General features: G+C 44.8%; 1 protein-coding gene across 3 annotated transcripts in view; it reads right to left on the reverse strand.

Annotated features, from left to right (window-relative positions):
- Positions 1–23,291, reverse strand: part of LOC135904309 (sulfotransferase 1A1-like) — an 87,982-nt gene that overhangs the window by 50,122 nt on the left and 14,569 nt on the right. For all 3 annotated transcript variants that reach the window (XM_070532863.1, XM_070532862.1, XM_065434930.1), the window contains one exon: positions 22,258–22,422. The gene's annotated coding sequence lies outside the window, so the exon portion shown is untranslated. The remainder of the gene's footprint in view (positions 1–22,257; positions 22,423–23,291) is intronic.

Consider the following 23,291-nt stretch of genomic DNA (forward strand, 5'->3'; position numbering starts at 1 on the left):
ACAAAAACGCATTGATAAGCTTAGACATATGGTCATTGCTTAACACTTTCGAAATGAATAATTATAGCTTGCTATCGACATTGGAGCAGCCTTTCAACAGCAAGAAAAGGAATCAGTTTTTCCAGCTCTGAACATTGAATTGCAGGAAATGCAAGCAGGCATAAAATTCTGCCAATATAATCTGTTTAGAAACACGAAATTGGAATAAATATTGAAGCTTGGATTTGTACTTTCTCTGGCTGAGCAATCTAGTTTGAAATGACTCCCATAAGCATGTCATAACAATGTTGACCTAATACAGGTCAAATGCATGACTAGCTTAAGAAATCTGGATGATTGCTATAAATTACAGTGAAGAAACTATAATATCTAATAACATTAATAATATAATAATAATATTTTTTTCCACAAAACAGGCTAACCGTGAGAGGCGTGCGAGGCTGAGCAGAAAGCTGAAAAATTCTACGGCAAGTGCGCCTGCCGTGGGCCTACGATCCTGCATTATGAATAGCGCGTATTGATATGGTTTTCTTGTTAGAAGTTCCGTGTATACTACCAGCGCGAGACACGGGACAACAAAGTGGACGAGAAGCGTGTCTTTTAGAATGCTATATTACAACGTACAGGTACAAAAGCGAAGGTAACTGCTCGAAACATTTGATGCGTCGGCTTTTGCGCCTTTAGAAATATTTAGAGAGGGCTCCCATATATACATTCGCAGCGCAAGCACGGCGATGGACGAACCAGGCTAGCGTTAAGGTTGAATTCCACAACACAGTTTTCATTCCACGTCGTAATCACACTGATCGTTTGAGGCTTCGTTCAGGGGCACACGCGGGCGTTCGGGTTGGTGCTTCTTGTTGCGTTTGGCGTAAGAACGTGGCTAGGAGCAGGCACCACATATGCGCAATGACGGGCAATATACACGCATCGTTTCTCCAGAAGCTGACGCCGAGCACGGGTAGCGCGAGGATCTTGCTGGGCTGACACAACTTCGTGGCAGCCGAATTCCGAATACTGCATATACGGTGAGGGTAGCTATATGAACTTGTCGATAGGTCATCTTGTAGATTGTTGTAGCGCAAGCAGAACGAAACGGTCATAGAATGTAGATAAGACAACACACAACGCTGAACCATAGAATAAAGAATCGCTGGCCGAACCGCGAACAGCTGTTTACGTGCGCGATGTTGCACTGAACTAACAAAACCGCCGTCGCGCACCACAAGACAAATCTTAGCTAACGTTCTTAAATTAGTAAACGTACATATTATTTGCTTCTAATCAAGAGAAGTCAATAATATTATAGTATAAACGTTTTATTCACTAAAACAAAAGAATTATGCACCGTGTGTCACGAAACCTGGCAGTAAGCAACCCTGGGCGTCGCACCAGTCACATTGGTGAAATCGCAATCATGTGAAATGAGCCCTCTAAAAATCGCATTGCTACGCGTGCGACAGCACCGATTTTCGTCGTTGCAGTCGCAGCATGTGAAACAGGCATCAAACGTGCGTATAATTGCCGTCGCAGTAAAATGTGCTTTTTGTCTAACATATATCACTTTACAAGAAAAAAAAACAAGTTTGTGTACTGAAACGTGCATGGCGTGGCACACACCTGATTTCAGTCAGCAATGATTGCCTTTACACGACCTCCTATGGAACTGTCCCTGCTATCTGCTCTCGCCCGAAGTAAAGAAACAGCAAAACGTCGCTTACGCTTGGGCGTTGGATTCACCAATGCATACTCATTTCTGATTTATTTGATCGATAACATCGAATGCAATGCATGTGCTGATTAAGAAATTATAGTGCTAGTGTGCTAGTGCTCGCGCTTTGAAGATGGAAGGCTTGATCTCCACGCAGTTTTTAACCAACTAAACGGGAAAGCTTTCTTGGTAAACAAGATCGTGTGACTATGGTATCGCACATCCCAGCTGTAGAATGCCACAAAAGCGGTGCTGCAAAATCTCAAGGCTATTGGACTCAGCGGCCGTCTTTGATAGAACTTTTCGCAAGTTTTTCAAAACTTTCACAACATCCACACATTAGTTTCTCTCCACTTAATCTTCCCCTCTCCTGTCCACTGCGCCGGTGCAGGGTAGCCGACGTGGTGTAGTCCTGATTAAGATCCGCGAGCTTCATTAATCCTTAACGTCCCCTCTCTCTCTGTCTCAATGGGGAGTCCTAATTTTTGTGTGTGTACGCTTTACGTGCAATAAGCTATACCCAATATAATGACAATGAACATGACATATATTCTAAGCAGAAGAACAGTAGAACGAAGAACATTTTATTGCCGCGAAAATACACCCAGCTGCCGGATGTACGAAATATTCTGGATCATAAACATGTTGCCTAAACGCGAACTGGCAGAAAATATTCCACCAAAATTTTACGCTTCAAATACGAGTGGATGCCTCACAAATAGCTTGCAAAATTCTTTTTTTTCAGACAGAAACTGAGCAAAAAATGAAACTTGAGTTGCCCTTTAGCAGTAAATGCCAGAGAAATCCGTTGGCATTGCATCGTACCTCTTGGAACTCCTGGATTCATAATTTAAAGCACGTTCACCATATTACAAATTCTTGCCCAGCTGCTTTGCAATTGACGCCTCAACTGGCGGTGGCGTGGAATGCACCACCAGAGCAGGTGGTCCGGGAAGGATGCGGCTCTCGCACGTTGGCCGACCACACTTTGTGACGCTGTGTGCCATCGCACTAAGGGGGAGGTTTACTCTGGGAGTAGACGGAACGACTAAGCTTTTTTTTTTGCTATAAACACTAAATGGGTCCGTGGGAGTCGCTCTAGATTGCCTGCCCCCAGGCATATTTTATAACGCCCCCCTTTTTATGCTCTTCGTCCAAAGAAACTTTGTTTACATTATGGGCCCAATACTTTCGGAGAAATGACTAGTGGAACTTCCGGGAGGAAGAACTCCACTTTGCATGTATTTTCTTTGCGTGCGAAATGACGGGGCATGTGAATTTTTATTAACCATAATAAAGACGTGCACAATAAGTACAGTAATAGCCGAGTTTGTTAAGAGCGGAACGCGCCAGACGCGGAATGAGATTGGAATTCGCGTGTGTGAAGCTCGACATACGTCAATGCAAGCAATACAGATTTTTACAACCACATTGTTTGGACGTGAACGGTGCGCTTCGCAGCAGGTGCATCTGCGTCATCAACACTTGACGAACGTTCGGACCCAGTCCTGCTCCATACCAAGGGGGGGGGGGGTGTAGGGGGGCAAGAAAGCTTGCGCCTGCAAAAGACGTCAATACTATAAATGCGATGCGCTCAGACGCTGTTGCAACGGACATAAATTGATGAGACGCCGAGCATCTGCAGATGCTAGGCTGCAACTGCATTCTTTACATTCTGTATTTTCCTAGGGTTTTTCTTACGTGGCTCACTTCGATATATTCGATCTCTGTAATTAGAGCGAAGTAGAAAATTTCGCGATGAATTTGCTACCTGCCCCACCTCGTAGGCGCCATCCATACAAATACCTTCATTGAGCTTGCGTCTTCGGTAGTCGTTCTGATCTCTCTGATACAAAACGCTCTCTTTCTGTCTGTTAACGTTATACCTACCAATCTTCGTTTTATCGCTCTTTGCGCAGTCCTTAACTTGTTCTCGAGCTTCTTTGTCAGTCTGAAAGTCTCTGCCGCATATGTCACGACTGATAAAATGCACTGATTGTACACCTTCCTTTTCAATGATAATGGTAAGCTTCCAGTCAGGAGATGGCAATGTCTGCCGTAGGCGATCCGTAGGCTTGAACTACCTTTAATCTATTCCTCTTATTAGGTTTGATTACGACTACAGCTACCCTCTCACTAATGCTGTAGAATTTGTCATTGTTGCCCGCGTTGTCCTTATAGATTAGGACTCCTATCCCGTATTGCTTCTTATCTAGGAGACCTCTATAGCAGAGGACATGTCCATTGTTCAACAATGTATCAGCCTCACCAGTGCGACATTTATGCTTTATTTATGCTACATTTATGTGCTATATTTATGAAAGAGGCAGAGATTCCTTCCATCACAAATTCCAATATAAGATGGCTACTTGAAGTTCACTAATAGGGTTTTTATTATTACCTTCTTTTAATCTCACTAAGGACGATGATATCACAAACAATGTCTCATAATTCATCAAAGAGTCCTGCTAAGCTACCCTTACTCGAGAAGGTTCGGGTGTTAAACGTTGCAAGGGTCAGTTTCCATTGGTGGCCTGCCCGGATCCAGAGATTCTTAGCACCCTCTTCTGCGTTACAGGCGTCACCGCCGCTTTGGTCAAGTGCTCTGCAGCTGCTGGGGATTGAGGGCCACTGCGTATTTGAGTGAGCCATTAGGGAGGGGGTGACTGACGATTGCACAAGGGAGGCGAATTCCTGATCTGGTGAGGGAGTGTCTTGTGGAAGCTTTGTGGGCCTTCCTAATTTGGTCGTACCTGGATTGGTACAGCCCCACTTGCTCTGGACACCTTTTGTCGGTGACAGGCGTCACTCGAAGCGTGCAGAAGGTGTGCACTACAGCCACTGCTGGGAGTGATGCTATAGATCTTTTAGCACACGGTGCTCCTAGAAAGGGCTAATTTTTGGACCTTCCGTCGTCAAAAAAGTGATGCAACTTGCGCTAAGAAAAATAAAAATCTGCGACCGAAGTGCATGATAGACTTAGTTTAATTATGGAGAACAATGTTACACATTATTCAGGATATGTCCACTTAACATGTTCACTATCCTGATAAAAGTCACCACCAAGCTATAAAGCCAATAACACACAGACTATACGAAGAGCTTCTTGTAGAGGATTCAGAAGCCCAACTTGCTCCTTCGAGGAATTCGATGAACACATAGAGCACCTGCTCTTATACTGAAACAAATACACAGCCTCACGCCAAAGTTATCAAGAATATTATCAAGGCTAACAGAAGCATCCCAGATACGAGCCGTACGCGCATTTGGAGAGTATAGTAATGAAAACAGCCTTGTGGATAGCAACATGAGAGTCATAACAGTTTGCAAGATACCGGACCTTCCTAAAAGCCTTATTTTCAGTAAGTTTGATGTGTGCCTCGACATTTGCGACACTTGGGATAGCATTCATCCTTGCGATGTGATCCAGTACGTTTATTGTTGATCGGACTTTCTTGTAATACGGTTCACGACGTATTGGGACGTGTGTTATGTCCGCGGTAATAAAAGGCGCTTGTGGCAACGTACGACGTTTATTTCAGAGGGGCTTCCGCGCAGCGCGGTCCGAAGTTGTCTCCGATTGCTCTCTGTGTCGCGTCTGCTCTCTCTCTGTCATGGGAGCCGTCGACGGGGAGAGAGTCAGGAAGCGGGAAGAGAGTGCATCGGCGGCGGCTGGTGCGAGAGGAAAGAAGGGGATCTTGTAAGCATAGCGGTCTCGTAGCCATAGCGGTATGTTTCTTTTGTTGTTCACACGCACGGTATTGCACTTGCGTGCTAGTTTGTTAACTGAGATAGTGGACTAACAGCTTTCGTGTCTTGCATTGTACTCTCGGGAGCACGTCTTTGAGCGTTCCCGCATTGCTATCGCTTTTTTTGTCCAAAGAGTGTTCATCATTTTTATGTATGTTGGAGCAGATGAGAAGCCGGGACTTCTACGAGGCGTCGAAATTTTCTTATGCAAGACAAAGAAATCGGCGCTGATGTAAAGTAAACACGTGTGATCACGCGCACAGGCTCATTGTTCTCATTGTTTAGGAGGTACTGTCTCCATAGCTTCTGTTTCCTTGTAAAAGAGACGTGGACGCACTTTGTATTATTTACGTTCATCTTCCACACAGATCACCAATCCGGAACATCTTTCAAGTCAGTTTGCAGTTGGGTAACGTCACTCCCACACGTTGTTTGTCTCTACACAACGCAATAATCTGCAAACTGTTAAAGATGTGATGAAATACCCGCTGAAATATAATTGTTATAAACTACAAACAAAAGTGGCTCTGATGCAGAGCCCGATAGGACTCCCGACGTCACATCAACGTATCCAGAGCTTTTGCCATTAAAAATGACAGATTCTCGATGTCGATACAAATGATTTTCTATCCACAGCAGGGTTTATGTTTAGTAGTTTACGTTTCTTGCAAAGGAAATTGTTACCGTGTCAAATGGCTTACGCAAATCTAAGAAAATACAGTCTGTTTGTCCCCCTGAATCAACTTTATATGCCAGATCATGACAAAATTCAACAAGTTGTGTGGTACATGAGGACGCCTTTCGAAACCCGTGTTGATAATTTGTTAACATGTTATTTCAATGAAGTGTTTCGTTATTGCGCAGTAGAAAATTTGTTCCATTACCTTGCACACTACTGAAGTTAGAAAAATGTATAGATCCTAGTGAGCTTCTGTGGCTCTGGGCACATTTAGGGAAGCGCTACTTGTGCCAGAAGTTGTTGGCCCATTATGTTGGGCCGCACGTTACAGTAGAGTGCCTCAGCGAGGTGAAATATCGCATAAACAGTGGACGACACTCTGAGAAAACCGAAGTCACGCATGTTGCCTGCCTGAAGCCTTACAATCCACTAGCGACTGACTGACTTGCCCGGTGGGCTTAGTCTATCAAAGGGGAAATAACACGAGCTCACATAACTGGGGGAATAAAGAGCTCGAATAACCGTGGATACGGAGAGTAGAGAAAGAAGGCTACGTTCGGCTGCCTGCATCTGCACCGATCCCGAAAGTCGCCTACCGTCCCGATTGATCTGCCTTGGATTTTATTGCGACATCGATTACAGGGACATTCAAGGCGCATTTCTGCCGTCGTGTTGCGTATGAAGTCCAAGGGCGATAACAGCGTCGCCGCACGCCGTATGCTGTCTGAACGCGTGAAATCACGCCAAGGGAGCTCACGATCGCGGCGCAATCTGGCACGCGGGAGGCAGTGAAGAGGAGAGCAAATGCGCCGTCTTCCGTCACGCGAAAGGTCGTGGAGGGATGGGAGGGAGTGGGGAGGGGAGGGCGACGTTGGGTTCCGTCAGCAACTGGGTATTTCGCGACCGAGCGCAAGGAGAACTGGCGATCGCGGCTCAATCTAGCGCGCAAGAGGGTGGAAAGTGAGGAGGCAGTGCGGGAGCAAGGTGGGAGCGACTGCTCCAAACACAACTGCGCGCTTCGCACGGCGAACTTCTGCAGGCGGCTCATACCTTTGTGCGTGCTGTTTTCTCGTCGCTATTTGCATTGAAGCGAAAGATAACACGAACGTAACTTCGCTTGCTGCCGCTGCTGCTGCCGTGCTTGCTCATAGCAGCGTTTTGACACGGCGTGCACGCGGTCATCGAGTGTGGTGTGCATGCTGACACCATGCTTGTTAACTCAGTAAGCGAATGTTTGTGAATTTACACGGGCTAATAAAACTGCTGTCATTACTTCGTTGGGTGTCTCCTGATTTCTTATTGCAATCGATACTTCGCGTTTAAGGCGAAATTGAAAAATTTTTAAAGGGGGCATGACACGGTCAGCCGACAACAGGCGGCTGACCGTGTCAAATTGTGAAAAATTGTACTAGAGAGTCTACACGCGTCAAAACTGAGCAGTAAAAGAACATTCCTCTCCGAAATATCTTCTAGAACTCGCCGGCTCCAAGCCCCGCCCATCGGCGCCAACCGCCATATTGCCACGTAATGTGGGACGTCATATGCTGTATAGAACCGAGCCATCGTCTGCTACAAAAATCAGCCACCACGCCACGTGAGGTCGGAGCAATGCTACCCTTTCTTGCCGTATTTTCTCCAACTATTGGGTGCCATGTCTTGGACACCGCCAACGTGGCGTGAAGATGCAAGGGCCGAATGTTTGAGCAGCAGTATCAGCGATGGTGTCATATACACACGGAAGTTTTACTTTGGCCCCATCGCTACCAGCTCAAGTGGCGAAACGTGGAATTTGAGATTCGCGCGCGCATGTCATAAAGACTATGATTTGTCTACAGCGTAGTAAACGTGGTGAACATACATGACGACATTGGTGTTGCGCCTGATGCTGCTGATGCCTCTATGCACTGTCGAGTACTATAGCTTTATCGCTTTATTTCATCGTATTTCATGCCTGCTGCGCTGCTTATCCAGCTGTTCACGGGAGACGAAGTCTAGTGCTATTTCTTCAATGCTTCTAGTACTACAATATTAGTTTTTATGCGCGTCGATTGTTCGCTGACTTGCATTCCATGCATACATGTTTCTCGGATTCGTACTCAATCACACTAAAATTTTCTTAAGCTGCCGCGCGTTTGCACTTCTCCCCCTCTAGTTGCGTGCGGCGTATGTAAACAAAAGCTGGCGCATATGTCTACGTGGCACGAGGATTTTTCACATTGCATACGCTTTCGCTGTACGTTTACTTGAACTTGTTGTATTGCACGCAATATCTTAAAGAAATAGTAAGGCTGACGCTTGGCCGCGGCACTGCCTGCCAGATTGGTCGGTGCGTGAACACGGTCTGCATTGCGTATGGCTACAGCCTCAGTTGTTTTCACTGGCATCCAAAACTCGGCGAGCAGGCGAAAACCGTCGTTGTAGCTGTCTGGTGTGTAGTGCTCAGAGAACAAAACAAAAGCGCCAGATGAGCGCCAGTCCTTGCTGCCCCCATACCTATCCCAAGCTTTACGCTTGGCGACATTCTTGGTGAATACGAATAACGATACGGAGCACTCCTTGCTCCGTTCGCTCTGGCACCGCACAGCGCTGCCAGAGCGGACACTTAGGGCGCCATCGTGGTATTTTTTCAGCCGTTGCATGAAGAACAATAATTCCACTCGCTAGTTCAACACAGCAGAAGTTTCGAGCATGCGTGCACAGCTGAATCGCGGATTCTTCGCGGGAATATACATGCTCGCTAGCCAAGCATGCAACTTTTGACATCACGACTCGCGAGCGTGCCAGTGTTGCTCGATTGTTATGCAGTTCGAGTGACATATAAAAACTGAAATTACAAGTTACGTGCTGGCTTAAATGCCCTAAAGCTTTGCTAACGTAGTCTTGAACGTGCAAGGATTACCTCGCAATATACAGATTGTGATCTAAGACAGGGTGTCATACCCTTTTAAGTAAACGCTTCGCGTGGAACAATCAGATGAAATGAAAATTTAACTCGCCCAAGAAAGGCCAACTTGTTCCGGTAACAACCACAGCGCCGACATTAGGATCCTAATCATACATTGTGTGAGGCGCGGATGCCACTCACCGGAAATATATAGAAAGGTATGGCGAATGATGACTAGAAAATGTTATCAGACCGAATACTATAATGTGATGACAGAGAGGTCAACTGCTGATGAAAATTTCGGCTACACACAAATGACGGAATAATGCATAGGAAACTCACACGTGTTGGGTGTGTTGAATCAGACGGAGGAGGCTTGTTCAATGACGACTCGCAAGGAACAAAACTGTCAGATAAAGAAACGCCACAGCAATGTAGATGTGCCTTATAAAGCAAGCGTACGTAAAAGTAAGGACGACGACTTACAAACGCCTCGTAGAAGCTGGAATGTTCGGGGAGACGGCGACCCACCACAAATGTTCTGCACAAGTCTCTTCAGGAATGAAAATGTGCCTAGTGAAGGTTTGACGCTTATGTTCGTCAGAGGAGTCTTTGAAGAAGGTACACTTCTGCGTTGTCAGAAATAAAAAGCGGCACAATCGTTCTAACTGCAACTGTCAACTGGAATGCCTTAGCTGTAAATCCATATTGCGACACAGGAAAATATGCGTCTATAAACCGTGTACTGCAGCAGGAACTCTGTTTCGCGCTTCCCTATAACACTCGACGTCATCGGGCACGGCTTCCACGATGCCTGCAGGTGGCCTCCTAAATGCATGACATACCTGCGTGTGCGAGCGCTGAAATATGCGTCACGTGGCAACCGAGGTCCGCTCTTGCGCTTCTTTCTGGACACGCCGCGCCACGTTGTAGCACTGGCAAGAAATCAGCGCGACGCCTCCGAGACAGGAAGTGTAGCTCACCGGTGCCTGTGAACACTGAGAATTAGTCTCTCGCTTGCTGCACGCTCAGTGGCACATCGGCCCACGTTGGCAAGTGGCTCATTGAAGAGCAGCACATGACCAGTGCAATCATGGAAAGCGTTGGTCCGAAAGGCATTCATTAAATGTGGCCCAAACCATCGGAATTTGTTCTTCAGCCTGCACATGCGTCGGGTTGCTGTTCTGGAGGAACCCTTATGACATTGGTTCTATTATTCTTTAGGGTATTGTTTTCGTAATTGCAGAGCGGCACATTCCTTTTGGCTCACACCTATGTACCTAAGCTCTCGTCAAATACGTTCCTTGAAGATCAGTACACGCCTACTCTCACACACATAGCCAGTGACCCAATTTGGCATCAAAGAGGTTCACTGAAGACCAACACAGACCGAGTGGCACAATGCTCCACGTCGGCGTGAAAGGGAGAGAAGCACAAGCTTTAATAATATGCTGAAGATAATATGCTGAAGCATGGCTGTTCGGCAACCAAATGGGTTCTTTGAAGAGCGGCACGTATGAACACAATTGGCACAAATTAAATGGCCAAACGCCGCAGGGGTGCCAGCGTGAGCAGACGCTTGGTGTTTTTCGACACCAGGTACCCGAGCACACGAGGATTGGACCCTCCCGCATCCAACTATGCGGTGCTTAGCAGTGTCCGTACAAAGGGAGATATTTGGGGTGGAGCCAATTACGGGTGTTCGCACCTTTATGGCCCCCGGCGGAGGCAACACACCCCTTTGGCGTCGGCTTCACGTAGACGGCATCCCCGGACTGACCCACTCGGGGGAAATCGGTAGTCTCTTTTGCCTGTCCCCATCTCCAATCTTCGTTTTCCTCACTTTCAATCTTTCCTGTCTTCTAGTCACGTCATTTTACTTCTACTTTTCTGGGCAGAAAGGGTTAACCATGTGTATCTATTTAGACCTGCGTACATATATTAGGTTATCACGGCATTGCCTAGCAGGCGTGCACAGGTATTTTACTAACCTCGTAGCGTCCCCTTGTTCGGATGGGTGCTGGGTGGCTGCCATCGCCACAGAATATTCCAAGAATGTCATGGCATAGGCATTCCCCCTTTCCAGATCGGCCTAACAAAAGAAGGCGCACCGAAGCAGTCTTTTTATTTCACGTTTCGAAGCAACTCAGAACATTCCCACGTTACCATGTGATGCACAATGAAGGAACCACGCCAATAAGAAAACTATCTCCATTCTTAGCGGCAAAATACCTTGTAGAAAAAATTGGAAAACAATACAAGGCCTCACAAATGTCAAGTGGTGACCCCCTCCTCGAACTCAAAACCAAAGACCAAGTGGAAGAGCTGGTTGATCTCACCAGTATCGGCGATGTCAAAGTCCCCATCTCAGCACACTGTTTTTAAAGACAAGCAGGGACGTGATATCAGACCATTTCTTGAACCTGAGTGATGAAGAAATACTTGAAGGTTTCCAAGAATAAATGTAATCAAGGTTCAAAGAGTAACTCTCCGAAGGAATGAACAAATACCATCCAAATCTGTCATATTTACCCTTGGTACCAGTATTGTGCCAAGTTCACTTGATGCAGGCTATGTGAAAATCAATGGGAGACCGTATATACCAAAAACGAGGTGGTGTTTCAAGTGCCAGAGGTTCGGACTTGCCTTACAGTCGGGCAGAGGCAAATCAACATGTGCAAAGTGTAGGGCGAATGATCATCAGTCAGACAACTGCAATGCTCCTCCCCCCTGCATAAACTCCAAAGGAGATCATCCAGCGTATTCACAATGTTGCCCTTGTTGGAAGAAAAAAAAGGGATACCCGAAACATTCCAGCACTCCTACCCGAAACATTCAATTAAATACCTTTTTTAGAGGCTGTAGCCATCACTGTTCCATCGTATAAAACTGTAACCATCTGTTCACTTCACATTCCATCTGACAACCACGTTACGATAAGAAAACTAAAAAAACTTAATAGAACAGCGGCTTAAGCCTTCTGTTTTAGTGGGAGACATTAATGCTTATTCTACTCTTTGTGGCAGCGATAAAAGTGACCAATGAGAGCAGTTATTGAAGAATCTGTTTTATCTAATACCATTTGTCGTTTAAACTCAGGTACGCCAACCTATTTCTCCGCTACTTCACAAACTTTTAGTCGCCTGAATTTAGGCTCTTGCTCAGGATGTGTTTTACTCATTTTAAATAGGAAGTATTGAACACCTCATATGGCACACCTCATATTTAAGTTTAAAACTCATCGCTGGAAAACGCATTTTGCTGACTGACCGATTTTAATGAAACATGCAAAACTCGAGTAAGTAACTTCAAGTGAACTAAGCATAAATATTATTAATGAAAAGTTTACTGCGGGTATAATTTCAGCGGCAGGAAAAACATCTAGCCTTCTGCGCACAAAAATCTATCCCTGGTGGACTCCTGAGTGCACAGATGGAAAAAAGTATCAAAAGACGGCCTGGGCCATTTTACGACTATCGATACCCGACCTATACTTATCGTGTAGGCTTTAAAAAGGGAAAAGCAAAAGCATGATTTATCCGAAGGCAGGCGGAAAAATCTTCGTGGAAGAGATCATCATCATCATCGTCGTCGTCGTCATTGTCATCAGCCTGGTTACGACCACTGTAGGGCTAAGGCCTCTCCCATACTTCTCCAGCTACCCCGGTAATGTACTAATTGTGGCCCTGTCGTCCGCCCGTCCCTTCCGCCCACTCATCCGCCTACCTGACCTTCTGCTACGCTTCCCGTCCCTTGGAATCCAGTCTGTAAACCTTAATGACCATCGGTTATCTTCCCTCCTCATTTCATGTCCTGACCCTGCCGATTTCTTTTTCTTGATTTTAACTAAGATGTCATTAACCCAATGAGCTCTTTTCTTATCCCTTAACTTTACACCTATCATTCTTCTTTCCATAGCTCGTTGCGTCGCCCTCAACTTAAGTAGAACCCTTTTTATTAAGCCTCCAGGTTTCTGCCCGGTACGTGAGTACTGGTAATACACAGCTTTTTCCAAATGACTATCTTGAAATGGTATAGCATATTATACAATAAATTTATAGCCAGAATGCTACAACTATACACCGCGCATTTGAAATCATCAGTGCCAGTAGTTTTTGGTGCATAATTCTTACGACAGCTCTTGATTCGCATTTCAGACAAGTCCTGCGAAGTTTTAAAGTGCCGCTCACACGGCTTCATGAATATTTAGATAATACAATATAATATCAAAGCATCGTCTTGGGAGCTTCCTAATGCAATAATTTTTATTGAATGGATTCACTGGTAAACAATATTGAGAATTTGAAATGTGCAGTCACCACGTTGGCAAAAGGCCACCTTCATTACCAACATAGATATTATCTTCCTTTTTTTCGACTAGCATCCGCAAGCGATGTTCAGTTGTTTATTTGTTTATTTATTTGAGCCTCAGGTACGACATTTAGGTTTTTACACGAGGGCAGAGGGGCAACTATATTGTGTAAGAATTTTATTCAGTGCTTCGAAACTTGCTTTAAGGACACAGTCAACGCGTTTCTCACCTCTGTTTCCGTGCTTGTCCCCCAAGCCTCCTTGTATATTGAGCCATTCTTTAGGCATCGACCAGTTTCTTACTTAATGTTAATCTCGCCTACACTCTTTCCAGGCAATGAGGGTTTTGAGATTTCCGTCGCAGTTTTCGCATCACAACTCGGCATGACATGCCTTCCCTTGAAGCGCTTAAGAGCCGATATGGGGTGAAAGTGCATGAATTTATAAACAATGGTGAAACACGCTACCGGTGGAGAAGTACTGGCAAGTAGCCGTCTCGCATCCTCCTTGCCTTCTGCAAAATTAAAATTTTCACCCTTGATTACCAAGAATAATGAGTAAATCGTAGATGCCGATATTAGAGTCGAGATATCTAACACAGTGACACCGTTAAATTGAGCGCCAAAACCACTTTCAAGTATACAAATAGCGGTCTGTGCATTTATCAAAGTACTACCGCAGAGTTCTCGATTGCATATTACGTGGCACAAATGGCACAAAAATTGTCTCGCAGTGCTTCATCAAACACTGCCACACTTTCTTGCAATTCATGCTGCAATAAAATGTATATGCTCACAAAGACAAGCATGACAATACGAAGTTTTAAACAATTCCCAAGCATTACTATTATTTATAAGGAATTTCGGTTTTTTTACAGCGAATGATAACGTAGAATATAGGCTACAAAAGGTTTGCAGCATTGCAAAAGATAGACAACATGATGATGATCATCATCATCGTCAGCCTGTTTTATGTCCACTGCAGGACGAAGGCCTCTTCCTTCGATCTACAATAACCCCTGTCCTGCGCCAACCGATTCCAACTAGCGCCCGCGAATTTCCTAATTTCAACGCTCCACCAAGTCTTCTGTCATCCTCGATTGTGTTTTCCGTCTCTAGGTACCCAATCTGTAACTTTAATGGTCCTACGGTTATCAAACCACCGCACAACATGACCTACCCAGCTCCAAATGTTCATCTTGATGTCAATTAGAATATCGTCTATACCCGTTTGCTGTCTGATTCAAACAGCTCTCTTTCACTCTCTTAACGTTATGCCTAGAAATCTTCGTGCTATCGCGCTTGGCGCGGTCCTTAGCTTTTTCTCGAGCTTCTTTGTCAGGCTCCAAGTCCCTGCCCCATACATCAGCTCTGGTAAAATGCACTGATTATAGACCTTCCTTTTCAATGACAATGGTAAGCTTCCTCTCAGTAGCTGGCAATGTCTGCCGTATGCGACCCAGCCTATTTTTATTCTTCTGCGAATTCCCTTCTCATGATCAGGATCAGTGGCCTCTATCTACATACCGAGTCGAAGGGAACAGCGGGAGTGCTTTCCTACCGTAACTCAGCCACCTGAGGCGAATTATTCTGGCCTAGGCATTTGCGGAATCTCGACATGAGTGCGCGTTCGGGATTTCGTCTTTGCGGTTGTTCTTTTACCGTCGTTGTGCTACCTCGAATAATTGACGGCACTATCAGAACTAGTGCAACAACACTGTTGCTGTTCAGTGCCATGGAAGAAGTGCGACAGCTTGGCCTGCAGGAATGGTTATCGCGTGATGGAATGCACACCTTAACAAAGTCACATAAAGGACGTTTCTGCTGCGGCTGGCTGCTTTGACGTCAAAGAATCTATACTTTGATCATCTCTATGACTGCGGCGTGAATGACACTGTGAGCAGCCAGGGAACAGTAGAACAAGTGCAGCGCCTACCAGCCCGCACAATATATTGCAGAAGAGTACATCTCCAATACTTATGTACCAAAAGATTATTGAATTTGCTACTAGAGCTATAACCCAAGTTTTTATGCACTGTTCGGTGATGTGCCCACGATATATGTTCAAAAATCGCCCAAACATCATTTGGAATGTGCAATTGACGTATCCAAGTTGATGCCAATGTAATACTCGTAATACACTTCTTACCAAATAATGCGAATGAAAGGCAGCACGTCTAGTGCACAGCATGAGAAGGAGTGCCTCAACTCGTAACCAGCCGGTCGACAACCTTGTTGAGTCTCATCGTGCACCGCCTAGCGAATAACTAGCTGCATATACACCTACAGGGGGCCAATATGTGATTTTTAGAAGTCACTAGCCGAATGAAAAATAAGAGCACCCCTCAACGAAAAAGTAATGTTCGCAGACACGAGAATACGGCTATTACATGCGAGAACATCAGGCTGAAGTGTGGTCGTATTGTCTAGTAACTATCCGCAAATGCTCCCTCATGATATTTCGTAAATGGGTGCAGCGGTGTCCTAGCGGTAGAACACCCACATCGCGTGCAAGAGATCTGTGGTTCGAATCCCAGTGCCGCCCAATTTTCCATTGGATCAAAAAAATCCGCGTGCTGATAAAATTGCATAAACAGGCCTGGAGTGTGGCCTGATCCCGGTGACCAAAACCGGTAACGCACTCCCTCACCTGAGCAGCATTGGCCACCCTGGTGCAGTACTTGGCCACAACCTCCTATAGGAACACAACAGTCAAGCCCGAAGCAATTGACCACGGCGGCGGTCCGACCGGCGACGTAGCAGAGCGTGCTAAGAACCTCTGGCTCCTGACAGGCCACCATTGGAATATGAACCTGGCAACGTCTAAAGCTAGAATGTTATCTAGTGAGGCGAGTCTAGCAGTGCTATTGGAGGAACTAGAGGGCAGTAAATGGGATATAATAGGGCTCAGTGAAGCTAGGAGGCCAAAAGAAGCATATACAGTGCTAAAAAGCGGGCACGCCCTGCGCTACCGGGGCTTAGCGGAGAAAAGAGAACTAGGAGTCGGTTTCCTGATTAATACGGATATAGCTGGTAACATACAGGAATTCTATAGCATTAACGAGAGGGTAGCAGGTCTTGTTGTGAAACTTAATAAGAGGTACAAAATGAAGATTGTACAGGTCTACGCCCCTACATCCAGTCATGATTACCAGGAAGTCGAAAGCTTCTGCGAAGACGTGGAATCGGCGATGGGTAGAGTGAAAACTAAATACACTACACTAATGGGCGACTTTAATGCCAAGGTAGGCAAGAAGCAGGCTGGAGAAAAGGCAGTGGGGGAATATGGCATAGGCACTAGGAATAGCAGGGGAGAGTTATTAGTAGAGTTTGCGGAGCAGAATAATATGAGGATAATGAATACCTCCTTCCGCAAGCGGGATAGCCGAAAGTTGACGCGGAGGAACCAGAACGGCGAGACTAGAAATGAAATAGACTTCATACTCTGCGCTAACCCTGGCATCATACAAGATGTGGACGTGCTCGGCAAGGTGCGCTGCAGTGACCACAGGATGGTAAGAACTCGAATCAGCCTAGACCTGAGGAGGGAAGGGAAGAAACTGGCACATAAGAAGCCGATCAATGAGTTAGCGGTAAGAGGGAAAATAGAGGAATTCCAGATCAAGCTACAGAACAGGTATTCGGCTTTAATGAACGAGCAATGAACGACGATCTTGTGGTCATCATTAAGGAGTGTGCAATGGAAGTCGTGGGTAACTCCGTTAGGCAGGATACCAGTAAACTTTCACAGGAGACGAAATATCTGATCAAGAAACGCCAATGTATCAAAGCCTCTAACCCTACAGCTAGAATAGAACTGGCAGAACATTCGAAGTTAATCAACAAGCGTAAGACAGCTGACACAACAAAGTATAATATGTGTAGAATTGAACATGCTCTCAGGAACGGAGGAAGCCTAAAAACAGTGAAGAAGAAACTAGTAATTGGCAAGAATCAGATGTATGCGTTAAGAGACAAAGCCGGCAATATCATTACTAATATGGCTGAGATAGTTCAAGTGCCTGAGGAGTTCTATAGAAATTTTACAGTACCAGTGGCACCCATGACGATAATGGAAGAGAAAATAGTCTAGAGGAATTCCAAATCCCAAAGGTAACGCCGGAAGAAGTAAAGAAAGCCTTGGGAGATATGCAAAGGGGGAAGGCAACTGGGGAGGATCAGGTAATAGCAGATTTGTTGAAGGATGGAGGGCAGATTGTGCTAGAAAAACTGGCCGCCCTGTATACGCAATGCCTCATGACCTCGAGCGTACCGGTATCTTGGAAGAACGCTAACATTATCCTGATCCATAAGGAAGGGGACGCCAAAGACTTGAAAAATTATAGACCGATCAGCTTACTGTCCGTTGCCTACGAACTATTTGCTAGGATAACCGCAAATAGAATCAGGAACACCTTGGACTTCTTTCAAGCAAAGCACCAGGCAGGATTCCGTAAAAACTACTCAACAATAGACCATATTCACACTATCAATGAGGTGATAGAGAAATGTGCGAAATATAACCAACCCTTCTATATTGCTTTCATTGATTACGAGAAAGCGTTTGATTCTGTCGAAACCTCAGTAGTCATGGAGGCATTACGCAATGAAGGTGTAGACGAGCGGTATGTAAAAATACTGAAATATATCTATAGCGGCTCCACAGCCACCGTAATCCTCCACAAAGAACGCAACAAAATCCCAATAAAGAAAGGCGTCAGGCTGGGAGACACGATCTCTCCAATGCAATTCAGGGCGTCTTTACAGGAGGTATTCAGAGACCTCGATTGGGAAGAATTGGGGATAAAAGTTAACGGAGAATACCTTATTAACTTGCGATTCGCTGATGATATTGCTTTGCTTAGTAACTCAGGAGACGAATTGCAATGCATGCTCTCTGACCTGGAGAGGCAAAGCAGAAGAGTGAGTCTAAAAATTAATCTGCAGAAAACTAAAGTAATGTTTAACAGTCTCGGAAGAGAACAACAAATTACAATGGGTAGCGAGGCACTGGAAGTGGTAAGGGAATACATCTACTTAGGGCACGTAGTGACGGCGGATCAGGATCATGAGACGGAAATAATCAGAAAAATAAGAATGGGCTGGGGTGCGTTAGGCAGGCGTTCTCAGGTCATGAACAGCAGGTTTTCATTATCACTCAATGAAAAGTGCATAATAGCTGTGTGCTACCAGTACTCACCTACGGGTCAGAAACCTGGAGGCTTACGAAATGGGTTCTACTTAAATTGAGGACGACGCAACGAGCTATTGAAAGAAGAATGATGGGTGTAACGTTAAGGGATAAGAAAAGAGCAGATTGGGTGAGGGAACAAACTCGAGGTAATGACATCTTACTTGAAATAAAGACAACGAAATGGGCATGGGCAGGACATGTAATGAAGAGGAAAGATAGCCGATGGTCATTAAGAGTTATGAACTGGATTCTAAGGGAAGGGAAGCGTAGCAGGGGGCGGCAGAAAGTTAGGTGGGCGGATGAGATTAAGAAGTTTGCAGGGACGAGATGGCCACAATTAGTACATGACCGGGGTTGTTGGAGAAGTATATGAGAGGCCTTTGCCCTGCAGTCGGCGTCGCCAGGCTGATTCTGACGCTAAGGTTAGTGTCTGCATGCATTTGTCAGCATTGGCAACACCATTGCTGTAGAAGCAATATTGTTGTGCGTATACATAATATATATATATATATATATATATATATATATATATATATATATATATATATATATATATATATATATATATATATATATATATATATATATATATATAATGCAGATGCTAATGCGCCCAAGTGGAAGTCGGAGGTCTGGTAACACCGCTCCAAGAGCTAGGGACAGCTGCAAAAGAACATGTGCGCGCGCTGTTTCCTTTTTTTTTCCTTAGTTATTTGTTCGATGTTTTACTCTTCCTATATGTAGGAACTTGCCATGATAGTGGTTCTTATGAAAACTGAATGTTGTTAGCAGTTATAACAATGATCTTCTAATAATTTGTTTTGCCAAATGATTATTTTCAGATGTTATAATATTTTATTGAATAATTTTAAAGCCGGAATGCTAACGCGATACAACATACATTTTGAATCATCAGCGCCATTCGTTCTTGGTGCCTTATTCTTACGATAGCTCTTCATTCACAATCCAGACAAGTCCTGCCAAGTTTTAAAGCACCGCTCACCCAACCACATGGAAATTTCTATTATACAATAGAATTTAGAAGCTTTATCTAGAGAGTGGCCTAATGCAAGAATATTTATCGGATGGATTCACTGTAAGAGAATATTGAGAAAATGAAATCTCTAGTCACTACGTTGGGAAATGGCGAACTTCATTTCGAACATAAGTATTATCTTCCTTTTCTTCGACTAGCATCCGCAAGTGATGTTGAGTTGTTTATTTGCTTATTTATTTAAGCCTCAAGTGCGACATTTAGGTTTTTACACGAGGGCGGAGGGGCAACTATATTGTGTAATAATTTTATTCAATGCTTCAAACATGACTTAAGGAAATAGTCGAAATAGTCCTGGGCTTCGTCAGGACGATAGTTCCGATGTTTGTCTGTTCTAGCTGCAGGAAAATAAACAGGTTTTGAATGGTTTTCGCGGCTTGAAAGTTGTGCAAGCTTTGCTAGTGTGCTTCCGACGAGCTGGCCGACGTTTCAATAGATAGGTCTCGATTGCCCTGGATATCATGGCGAGCGAAATTTACCATGAAAGTGATGTGGTAGTGAAAAAAGACATGAATTGGTAATGCTCGCCATAATTTTTTTCTTTCTCTGCAGACGCACAGGACGACTGAATTTGTTCAAATTCTTGTTTCAGCAGTTGCTGTTCAGACATTAACGATGGTATGTAATTCTTGTAATGGTCTCGTTCATCGGCATGCTGGGCTACATTGTGTATAATTACGGCACACTCAGTCAGGATCTTCTGGGGAAATGTTTGCAAACATAGGGAAGCACTGCGTGCTAATAAAATTTATTAATATTTTCTTCCTCTTCCATCGGAAAAAATCACCCTCACTCCAGAAATAATTTTTAGTTGTTGGGAAATGAAGCTGTTAGGAAGCTCAGGCTGTCGCGGTAAGCGATATTAATTTGATATAGAGCTGTTAGGTAAACATGTTTGCTAAAGTTCGGTGGTGCCTGCCACGTTGATCATTGTATAAACGGCACTCCATAATTTTTTTTTTTGCATGCACCTTGGTTAACTGAGAAAGTTGCCCCCAATGAGCCGCATGTGCTGTGGAGAAATCTCGAAAAAGTAGTCACGAGAAAGCGCAGCGATGCAGGTGAGAAGATTCTCTTACTTGTATCCTTTGGTGTGCATAGTGTGCCGTGATATGACACATTCTTGCTATTTGCGCACCTCAGTGCATCGCGAAGCGCGCGTATAGATAAAAATGGCGAACTGAAATATTCGAAAAATATAGGAGAGATAGAGTTCAGCGCTGCAGGAGTGCCAGCATTGCGTTGTTTGAAGTAGATAAATAATACCACGATAATGCTCACCGATTTTTTTCTGTTCACATACACCGTTCCATCGAGTGGCGAATTCTGGTGAAAGCTGGTACTCAACCTGTTCGAGCCAAAGTCAAATGGCGAATATTTAGAAGTATGTAGTATGTAGAATGTAGTATGTAGTATGTAGTATGCAGAAGTATGTAGTATGTAGAAATATGTATTCGAAATATGTAGAAATTATCGTTATTATTTATTACGCCTAGTTGTGCTACTTTACACACAGGGTTCGCAAAGGCGCTACCTCTTTTCACATAGTAAGAAATTTTATGCAGTGATAATGAACAAAGCAGCCCAGCATTCCCAGGAACGGGACCATAAGAATAATTTATCACATCGTTAATGAGCGTAGAGCAAATACGGAAGCAAGAATATGGAAGTATTTCATGCTTGCTGTGTTCGGGTGAGGAAAGAAAAAAAACATGACAAGCTTCACCAATTCATTTTTTCTATCAGTACCACGTCGCTTTCAAGGTAAATTACGCTCGCCGTGAAATCTACGTCAATCGGTTCTGCAGTCAGTTGAATGCGGAGTTACGGGAAGTCACGTGGCGCGCTTTTCACCTCTGTTTCCTTGGTGTTGCATGGCAAAAGACGCACTGGCTGTTTAGTTTCCGTGCGTTTAGTACGCATGTTGTTACGGTTCACCGTGTGCGGCTATGAATGGTGCGGATGCCATGCGCCTTAGACGCCATGCTTAATGGTCACGGTCCCCAACATGAAAAGATTTGTCCGTTGGTGGTGTGCGACGGGATTATTCACCGGTGCCAATCCCACTCTCCTTTGTCCTATGTCCTCTCCCTCTACACAAGGGAGTAGTATCGCTTCGAACTGCTCTGGGCGGGTTGGCCCATTGCTTGACCAGTTAGTTAACGTGACGTGACCTACGCTCCCCACCACTGCACCAGTGAGTGATATTTCCCCATATTCGTCTGTGTGGACTGCCAGTGAGTGGTTTTTCTCTGTATTCCTCTGTCTTTTCGGTGTCTCTGTCATTTGTTTATTTCTTATTTTCTTTCCCATTTCTTCACTTTCTATCTTCTTCTGCTTCTCTATTTTCATTCCCTTCTCCCGAAAGAGTAGGCAGGCGTTGTCCCCCTCTCGGTCGCAGTTGTCAGCCTGCTCTCTCCCTCTTTATTTTGTGTGTATGTTTCCATGCCTAATAATACTAATATTAATAATGTGTGGGCTGACCAGTGTGCTGACAAGGCCCTCTACCAGGGAGCAAGAGAGAGTGAAGTTGCCGTAATAGTGTAGCGTATACAAGCTTAAGTGAGACGCCACCAACAGACCTTCTCTGTCCAGGCCTGAAGGAGCAAGCACGCAGAACGTTCACTCACCCGTAATGATGCATGAAACTTCTGATATTTGCTTTTACATCATACCGTCTCTCCTGCGGGACCCTCTCCGATGCTCAATCTCGTTGGAACTCCAAATAGATGCTGTTGAAGGTCGCCGAAACCTTGTCCACGTGACGCCTTCATGTCTGTGAACCACCGGTCCCGTGAGAGCACTTGACACTCTTTATCACGTAGTCTTACGTGCTCTTCCTGCGTACAATTGCAGAGCAAAGAAGAATATAGCACACTCAGTCGAAGAACCTACCCATAAACGGAACTAGTTTGGATAAACAGTGCTAAATCTTGAGTAGCAACTGGGCGCTCTTCAATAGACTTTTCTTCAACTTACTAGAGAGAGGTAGCAGACGAACAGGGTGATAACTTGAAACGCAGCAGTGGTGGGCCTTTTTAAATAATAGTTGAATTTTATACTTTTTAACGCCTTTTGAAATATTCCATTGTTAAAACTCCTGTCTGTGATATCCGACAGCGGGCCTTCGGTAAGGTGTGTGACAAGTTTATACTAATCGAGTGAATGTTATGAAGTCCTGAAGCAGCAACGTTCGACTGATGTATGATATGATTTATTTTGAATGGATCAGTCGGAAATGCACGAGATGATCGTAAGGTGAAATGAAAGCGCCATATCGTTGGTTTGATCCGAATTATACTCACGGGGAGCGTGATCAAAACGACCCATTAGCGAAGCCTAATGGGTGCGTATACGTGGCTTTAGGTGATCAATGTTATCTCACTTTCCTCTGTCGTTGTGTCCGTAGCTGCTTCGGCTACTCTGGACTCATTGTGACATTCTTAAGTTACCTCTTGAGAATGTTACAATAGTAAAATGGGAAACTGGGGGAGTTGGTGAAGCTTCATTGTAGCCACAACGGGACATACGCCGACTGAACCGAAAAAAGGGAACACAGTGCGACGCTCAGCACCATGTTACGTCCGTGGGTGTATTATACCGTACGCGTAGTGCGAAGCCGTGGCTTCGTATCCCACCTGCGACCAGTTGTTTTGTCATCTACCTTCCCTTTCATTAAATTATAAGTTCCTTAACTCAACTAATTTGT

The sequence above is a fragment of the Dermacentor albipictus genome, chromosome 2 (genome assembly GCF_038994185.2).
Source record: "Dermacentor albipictus isolate Rhodes 1998 colony chromosome 2, USDA_Dalb.pri_finalv2, whole genome shotgun sequence".
In the NCBI taxonomy this organism is placed as follows: domain Eukaryota; kingdom Metazoa; phylum Arthropoda; class Arachnida; order Ixodida; family Ixodidae; genus Dermacentor; species Dermacentor albipictus.